A 9,484-nucleotide genomic window follows, 5' to 3' on the forward strand; every position below is an offset into this window, starting at 1 on the left:
GTGTTGTTTCCAAACTTTCAACTATGTTCTTGTACACGTGAAGTTTTGGAAATGTTAACACTCATAATTAATTGTGTTATAAATATTTATGTTGTAATCGTCTGTTCAGTAATGGTCCACCAGGAGCCAGTTGCTAAGTTTAGAGAAGCTGCCATTGACTTTGCAGCAAAACATTGCATTTGGGTGTGTTAATTGATGTAAGAATTGCATATGCATATTAGTCACATGCAATTATTAAAACACCTAAGTAAGTGCAAACATCTTTCTTGTACGTGTACAGCAGGATTATGTGTAAATTATTACTTACCTTTGCCTTGCTTGGCCATTGTAATTTTGTCCTTTAATCAGTTGTGTGTTCGTTTCTATAACATCTCAGAATGTATAATAATATATATACACACACACACACACACACACACACACACACACACACACACTGAGTGTGAGTGTGAGTGTGAGTGTGTGAGTGTGTATATATATATATATGTATATATGTGTATATATATATGTATATATGTGTATATATATATGTATATATGTGTATATATATATGTATATATGTGTATATATATATATATATATGTATATATGTGTGTATATATATGTATATATGTGTGTATATATATGTATATATGTGTGTGTATATATGTATATATATATATATATATATATATATATATATATATATATATATATATATATATATATATATATATATATATATATATATATAGTACTATATAAACTGGTATACACAAACTAATACACTTCATGCTTCCTTGTGAAAGCACACTATTTTAATAATACAGGCCTAATGTTTGAGAAATATCCTAAGTATGAGACTCTAACAGTATTGTGCTTAAACAAATGTTTATTACTTAATTCAATCATGTTTCTCACCATTTAAATAGGTTTCATACAAGGTATACTTAATGCCATCAATGTTGTGTGTACTCCTGCAATATAAAAAAAAAAAAATATTATATATAAATATATATATATTTTTATAAGAGATATATTTATATATATATATATATATATATATATATATATATATACACACGTATTTAAACTCATGCAGACAGGGAGTTAACCAGACTTTCACATACACACAGAAATGTAAGCGGGGAAAAAACATTTCTTTTTGCAGGTGTGTTTTTACTGATATGCCTGGCTAAGAAATATTTTCACACACTGGTCTTTGTTAGTTTTCAAAAAAACACTATGTGAACGCATTCACAGTCTAGGGATGTTTTTCACAAACGAGATAAAAGAAGGAGAAATGTTTCTCCCACAGTCCCATATCACGAACCACAACTGTTAACCCAATTAGACAAACAAATCCAATTGGCGTTTGAAATAAGGAGTCAAAGTAGTTAGTTTTGTTGACCTTGACAAGGAAAAACAGGAGTTTGTTAGCCATTCAGCACATTCATTTTGATGAGCAAATAACACAGACCTGCACACAGCTTTTGTGCTACTCAGACATGGCTGATGAATTCGTTAACAATATTAATCCCCTTTTAGGGTATAAGTACATGATCTGTGAAGCCATCTTGAACAGTCGCGGACAGAAAGCAAGCACACGCCAAATCGATGATTTCATTCGAGCAAAATATCCTTATTACCAAGACCGTAAGCATGCACGGAATTTTAATTCCTCAATAAGATTCACTTTATCAAGTAATGACTTTTTTGAACGTGACCAGGATAAGCTACAACACACCTATGGTTTCTGGAAGATTGCCCCGGAAAAACAATTTATCCTGAAAGACGGCACTTATATTGTCGTGAAAGGCATATTTATTCCTAATGGCAATAGCAATGTATCCGCTACTACTGATCCGTTTGAATCGATACGTGCTGCAATATCTGCAGCCTCCATTCCTGAAACCCACATTGTACAAGAACAAAAGTACTATGATTATGTACCAAGCCTTTCAGCTGAAATTGCATTGGAATGGGAACCGGAAGAAATGAACCTACCTCCCGACCAATTATTTGAAGAAAGCAGTGGCGATTCCTATGAGCGCATCCTGGAGGAGATATGTGCCATACTGGATTCAGCGGTTGGGTTAAGCGTGGATGAAAATGGCTTGCATTTCTGGAGCGACCAGTTGCAGCCAGGCGAAGAGTTAATTCTAGAAGAATGGTAAATATAACAATCGTTATGCGTTGACTCTGCGTTTAAATTTTTTTTTTTTTTGTAACCACCATTTTCACTTTCAATGCGTGGATACAGCGTAACATTGCAGACTGCATAACATGTAGCGATCACAAACAAATTGTTTCCTAATACAATATAGTAGGACCTGAAAGAGTAGTACACATTGCTGACGGAATAAATATACGTACTTTCCTATCCCTTTAAACATATTAGCAACATTTTTCCATTACTCTAACACATACCTGTTTTGTTATCATGCAACATCTACAACATTGAAAACCGGGTCCACCACGTATGACGTGGGACCCTTGTCATGGGCCAAGGCGTCCTTAAAAAGGATTAGTGATGTAAGTCCCGCCCCCAAGCGACGTGCGCGCCTCAAAGCCTATTGGCTGTCATGTTTTGTTATAGTAACGGTAACTGCAGTGTGTGATGCGTGCGGCTCAGTGTTTGTAGGCGTACCCTGGGCGTTAGCCGAATGTTAATTGAGTGGGAGGAGTGTTAGCGTGCGTTTCACGCTGGCTTAACATGACGTCACACGTATTGCATTTGCGCATTGTGTTATCGGCCGTGCTTTCTGTTCAAACACGTCTGTTTAAAAAGAATACAGATGTACTCGTTTAGAACGAATGTAGTTTCGTCTTCATTGTATTTGAAATAAAGATGTTATGTTTACTGGTATTTTCAACATGTATTGAACGCACAACGTACGCTTTGTTTTGCGCATGCGCTAACAGTTAGTGGAGCCAAGCGTGAAGTGCGTGCGCACACAAAGATGTGCGCGCACATCTTTCAGTATACAGGCAACGTTCACTTCTTATACATAGTTATGCCTGCTACAAATTTAAAGAAACATTACATACTGATGAACAGTTTTACTTCTAACATATAAGTGACTGACGTGTGTATCTACACAATCATATAGAGCTGCGTAACGCGTTGTCACGGATGCATATCTAGTAAGGTGCCATCTTTGACCATCATGTGTTTGCTGTATTTCAGAGATGTCGGGGAAGATACAATCGGATCAATGTATGATTTCAGAAGAGTCTACCTTTATATGAGATGATTGTGAGGAGGAGCCACCGACTACTATACTACATATGGAACTAATTTTATATTGCTTGCAGCGCTTATTAACAAACAATTAAAAATGTGATACCCTTATGCCTATATTGCATAAGCACTTAATTAACATAATGATGTTGCAAAAGAGTGCCTCATGAATTTTTATTGAGTGTTCTTTAATGACTACTAACATTTTATGACATGGTGTGTTTTATATATAACAACCATTCCCACTCTGCTAACACATTTGTGTATTCTAATATGTAATGGAACGTATGACTGTCGAAACTATGTAACAATAATAATAATAATATGAGCATGTTCATGTATAGGGCTGCTAGTTGTACGCAGCGATTTACAGACACATGTTTCAGCCTGAGGTCCCTGGCCCGTGGAACGTACAAATGTTTTTTTGCCGCATGAGGCACAGGGAGATAAAGTGACTTGGCCAAGGTCACAAGGAGCCCACACCGGGAATTGAACCAGACTCCCCTGCTTCAAACTATCAGTGCCAGTGTGTGTCTTTACTCAGTGAGCCACTCCTTCTCCCAATGTAAAGGACACTTACAACCAAGTAGCCATTTATTTTTAAAATCTCTTGTTACATGGGTATGTAGATAAAATGGTTTGGGACTGTAGCAAATAATGTTACTGGCCAGATGTTATGGTCCCCTCCAATGCATGATGTTCTGAATATGACATCACCATCATGTTATGAAGTACGTTTCTGTGTATATTTCATTAACCTAACTAACTATAGTTTACTGTGTTTATTAATCGTTTAGAAATACATAGTATAGTCAATATGATGATATAAGCTACCATAATAAAGCTGGTGTTATCATTTGTCGGTGTTATACATGGATCCTACACCAATTGATAGAGACACAAACAGTTGTCTTAAAAAGTGTGTCTATGCTAGTGATGAATGTGCTCCCGTAAGTAAACAAATAAGTACAGTTATCCCCTTTTCTCCAACCACCTCTATATTACATTAATGGAAATTATAAGGAAACATACATAAAATGTGATGAAATGTGAGTAATCATTTTGTAATACAATGCACATGAAAGCTCAAGAGTAGCTAAATGCATATACATGATACAGAAAGTACATATATGTAACATTTGTGTTTAAACCAATATGTTGGGTTTTTAGTTCCAATAATTATAGGAAGATTGAGGTAGCCACATCTTATGAGAGATGTCAGCAAATATACATACCATGATCAGTCATACTGGAGATATACCTATAATGCAAAGGAACAATATATAAATTGCAAACATTGACATGCCATCTTCAGTACCGTAAACAACACAGCAAAGTGTGTATTTGGTGTTAAATGTACAACACCATGTATATTTCATGACATTCAAAATGTAAATCAGCCTGGTGTACACATCATATGGATGTACATGTTACACTGCACCAATAACATTGTATGTAAGCATACTAGAAGCATGAATGATTATGGGCATAATATGTGTTTTGTCTTAGCATAAGGAATAACACAATGCTAAAATATTATTGCTTTGTTACCCAAGTTGTATTCACATACACACAACTAAAGTACAATTGAAGAGGGATTATATAACCTGTGCAACAATAACATACCGGTGCCACATCCCTTTGTGCACACAGCAGAGAAAAGAAAGGTGTGCAACCCATATTCATCTGTGTCCTAACAGAAGGTTATATAAAGAAACATTATTGTTAATATAACATAATTAAACTATAAAAGTAGTACTAGGAACATATGAGTTTGTACTTACAAGAAAAAAATGAATTGATGAGATTCTGTCGTGTCTGGCCACCACTGGCTGTTTGTTCATTTTCAGCAGCTACATGGGTGGGATGCTCGTCTACCAAAGCCTCAGCTAGGTCTGACTGTACATTGTGCCTGAGTGCAACATTGTGCAAAATGCAACAGGCAAGGATAATATCAGACACTTTTTGAGGCTTGTATAGAAGAGCCCCACCAGTTCTGTCCAGACACCTAAACCTGGTCTTGAGTAGGCCAAATGTCCTCTCTATAACAGATCTTGTAGATATATGGGCTGCATTGTACCTGTCCTCTGCTTCAGTTTGAGGGTTTAGCACCGGAGTCAAGAGCCACGGCCTAATTCCGTATCCTGAGTCACCTATAATGAATGGAGCACACATAAGCTGACATTAGTGATCAAATTGTACAATGCCAACATTCCTAAATCAACATGTGTTTTGTGTTAGAACATGTAAATATGTACTCACCCAGCAGCCAACCAGGTTCAAAATGTCCCTCTTCGAACGCATGGAAGACTGAAGAGTTCCTCAGGATAGAGGAATCGTGACTGGAACCAGGGAACTTGGGTACCACATGCATTATCCTCATCGTGGCATCACATACCACCTGTACATTGAGTGAATGGTAGTGCTTCCGATTGCGGTACACATGCTCACTCTGACTAGGTGCAATCAAAGCAACATGTGTGCAATCGATTGCACCCAGCACACATGGTATCCCTGCTATATTATAAAAGCCAGTCCTGACTTCCAGCCACTCTGTCGCCTCTGTAGGAAAATGAATATAATTCCTAGCGCGTCTATTGAGTGCATAGAGAAACTGGGTCAAGGCCCGCGAGAATGTAGATTGCGAGACCCCGCCCACTATGCCCACAGTTGTCTGGTATGACGCGGAAGCAAGATAATGTAATGAGCACAGCATTTTAACAAGCCCAGGGACTGCACGACCTCTGGCTGTGAAAAAATCTAAATCCCCCCTTATCTCCTCATAAAGAGCTAAGATTGCTGCTGAACTCAAACGATAGCGACTTACAATCTCCTCCTCACTCATCCCATCTAACAGGGTTCTCTCCCTGTACAGACGCGGACGAGGCACAAGTTGTCTCCTCTGTCTTCTCCTCTGATCTCCTGTCCCTCTACCTGTCCCTCGGCCTGTCCCTCTCCCTGTCCCTGTCGTATCCGCGTCACTGTCACTGTCCCTCGGTGTGTCCCTCCCTTGCCCTATATGATTGTCTTCATCATCAAGCATGTCATAGAAAAGAATGTTCCTCCGTCTCCTAAACATTCGCAACATTTTGAAATGAGTAGCTGTGAATGAGCAGGTAATGTGCGTCCTTTAAATAGGTATGTGATGATGTCAGGTGACATAGTAAAATGCAAGGTGTTACATTAACATAATAAAGTACTTCTGTGGCAAGCTGTGTGCACTTGTTGTTCTAAGTATTTGTTGTGTGTATTCTGCAGGGAATGATGATATTTGGCAATGATGTGACGTGAAGCTTTGTACAAAGATTGCTTGCAAATAAATAGTTGCATGTGCAATGCATGTAACACTTGTGAACGCAAGAGTCAGTCATGTAATGAGACAAAAAGGCTGAGATTGACGTGGGAAAAGTTTTGTGTAACATGTGTAATTATCCATGTTATTGTGACATGTTGGCAACAATGAATAGTCGTGTGCATATGCATGCATTTGTGTAAGGAGGATAGTTGGTATAGAATGAGTTTACAAGGTGTCCCAATGATGAATTACTGTACATGTGTGTATAAGTTAGGTTGAAGTGCTTGTAATGCAACGGTTACAATGTAAACATGCAATGTGATTGAGCGTCCAATAAGTGACGTCATGAAAATAGGGAGGACCCAAAAGTATATGTAAACATGAGAAGACAGATGTACATGAACGTTTAAAGATGCGTGTCACATTACAAGCATTGTGTAATGTAAAGGAAGATGAATATACTGTGTATGAGTGACATGTGTGACATGTGTGACATCATGTAAATAATTGTCGCTGAGTTGAGTAAAATGTGTGATATGATGTGAGGTTCTCCTTTAAGAGTGTAGTATAGTATTTTCCCTTGCCACATCATCACATGATGAGTAATGTGACCCGCAAATGCTGCAAACATGTAAAAGTCGAATGTTATGCAAATAAGACACATCAGCTGTGACACAATGCAGGGAATGCCCCCACACTGTAATGCAAATCCCCCTTGTATTGTGAGCAATGAAACGTAAACAGTACTATACTGTTATACGTCCCCGCTCCATTGACTTCCATTGATGTACAGAAGATTTTTTTTTTCTAAGTGCCGTTCCGGCAGCCTTAGCGATCGTTCTCCCATCCAAAATGCCAACTTTAGTTGGCGGGAGAAATCGGCCATAACATCTCAATTTCGTAGTGCCGATCAGCCCCGATAAGCTGTTTTTTTTTGTTGAATCCAGCCGATTTAAAAAAGTGGCGATCAGTGTCGAAAACAGGCTTATCGGCAGGCGACTGGCCATAACCAAATTATCGGCTCCGAAACCTGGCGATATGAAGCACTTATCGGCGCTTACTGAATCTCAAACCCAATTTTGGCTATAACATGGCCATATTTCCCTTATCAACGCTTACTGCATGAGGCCCATAATTGGAATATGGATTATTTCACTGGGATTTTTTTGTTTGCCTCTGTTCAGTATACTGTAAATACAAATACAGGATAAGTATCTGTCGTCTAAATTTAGCATAGGTTGAACATGATGGACATATGTTTTTTTTCAACCTCATCTACTATGTAACTCATAACATTGGAGACATTTCAACTTTCCAGATTTCAGACCAATAGGTCTGTGCCTTGGATTCCTCTGACATACTACACTCTATTGTTACATTGTAGAAATTCAGTTGCTTCTGCTTACTGCCATTTCTTAAATAAATTGGTTTTTACTGCCACCGGCTGGACATATGTTAGAACCTCTCATGTGTTAGGATTCCTTCAGTATTCTTTTAGAACATTTGGTACACATCAGTTGAGGTCTCTGTGAGGTCACTAATCTTTTTCTTATTTCTGCCTTCAGGAGAGAATGTTAGCCGGCAAATATTTGAAATGATATGACATCTGTGCTGCCTGCTACACATATGGGGGAAATCAAAACGGAATTGAGTGGTGAGGTTGTGTGGATTGTGATGTCTGAGAGAGGCACTAACAGAAGAAGGGCTAGGTATAAAGTGCGGCAAATGCCGGCCTTCCTGTTAAGATGATGTGGAAATTAGATTTTTTTTTTAAAGTTGCCTCTCCTAGTGGGAGAGTCACTCATTTCTGCTATGGGTTAATAGACTAGGCTAGGATATCTGTGGTACACATAATGTTGGCGTTCAAACCTCCCATGTCCTGCGAGCCAACAGGAAGCTGTAACGTCAACTGGTGCGACCTCCTTTTGGGCCACACGAATCTGGGATTTAATTCTGCAGGAGATACCGGCACCCCGTACTGGGGTAAGTATTTACGGAAGCAGGGGGTCCCCAGAGCTGTAAGTAATGAGGTTCAGCTCCGGATACCCCCTGCTTCAATTCAATGTACAAAAAAAGAAGAAAAGAAGGGCCTCTTGGATTGCTCCTATAAATGGCCGTTAACAATGTATCGCAGTGTTACCCAGTAGTGGAGGTTAGTGAATATCACCCCAAGTGCCAATCTAGGAATGGCTATATGAGGAGCTGGAGAAGATGCCGGAGATGAGGAGCAGGTAAGTTGCACTCAGAAAACAAACACCGTACCGGCACGTACCATCACAAAATAGGCTCTGGATATACCAATGTCTTCAAACAATTAAATATACCAGATTTGAGGTAGTGTTGACTCGACCTCAGAGATCAGCTTCAAAATGTTGCAAATGTAAATACAGTAGCAACTTTATTGCACCAGATGATGTACACCATGTTATCTTACACATGGTAACTGTAGCATGGTATCTGTACAAAACATTTTACTCCCTTTAGGATCGTCAAAATAAAAAATATATACCTGCCTCATATACAGTAGGAGTTTGCATAACTTTCACTGCAAATAATGAAATGCTTTTTCAGCAGAAATAAAACATGTATTGATAAAAGGACCAGGAAACCAATGAATGTATGTTGTACACAGAATGACCAAAACCAAAAAGATTGATTATTTTTTTTGCAATGTATTTTGTAGAAAATTTGCTTTATCCCAGAATAGAAGGTTTCTAGCTTCCATGATTGGCTCAATTGGAATAAGGAGCATTAAATATTGTGGCTGCTTTTAGAAACACATTAATCCATGAGGTACAAAAGGATAAAGTGACTTCCCCAACATCCCAGACAGCTGTCACTTGGACTGGAACATTTATTGTATAGTATTTCGCAATGTGATTCATTAGTGAAATGTATTTGATGTACTGTGACTTGCCTTTGGGTAGCATTCTCAAAATTATATTGAGGCATATGTATCAAGGAAA

This window comes from Ascaphus truei, chromosome 3 (assembly GCF_040206685.1).
Source record: "Ascaphus truei isolate aAscTru1 chromosome 3, aAscTru1.hap1, whole genome shotgun sequence".
Taxonomy (NCBI): domain Eukaryota; kingdom Metazoa; phylum Chordata; class Amphibia; order Anura; family Ascaphidae; genus Ascaphus; species Ascaphus truei.